The sequence below is a fragment of the Tuber melanosporum genome, assembly GCF_000151645.1.
Source record: "Tuber melanosporum whole genome shotgun sequence assembly, scaffold_107, strain Mel28".
NCBI lineage: Eukaryota > Fungi > Ascomycota > Pezizomycetes > Pezizales > Tuberaceae > Tuber > Tuber melanosporum.
In genome coordinates, this window is record NW_003298763.1 from 87,441 (window position 1) to 87,952 (window position 512).

The following is a 512-nucleotide window of genomic DNA, read 5'->3' on the forward strand; positions in this document are numbered from 1 at the left end:
GTTGGATTATTTTGAGGTATGAGTGCTGGAGTAGAGTGAAAAGTTTTCTTATCTGTAATATTATGATTCCAATACCTACTTGTAGATTGATAATACAAGATGCCAATTTCAAAAGATTCAATATCTTTCCAGCTGACAAGAGATCAGAGAAGAGACTGTTAGCTTTTGAAGTCAACTGGAAGAAAGCAGACACAAATTTAAGAGAGAACTGAATTTTCCCTACAACGAAACCAATGTCCCTAAATTTCTTCAGCTATACTAGTAAGGCATATGGCTCATCCCCTCACCCTTACTTAATTACAAGGTAAGGACATTATTGAGTATGTATATTAATTTGCTTGGAACTAATACCTATCATATCAATAGCTGGCAGAAGAGCTGAAATTGATAGTTTTTTTTTTGATTGGCTTGATTTGATAGCTATTGATGTGTTTTCCTCTACTGGTTTGTTTGATTCTGCCTTTATCAGGTTCAGAGTCTACAATGCCTATTCTACCAATGGCACCTCATCT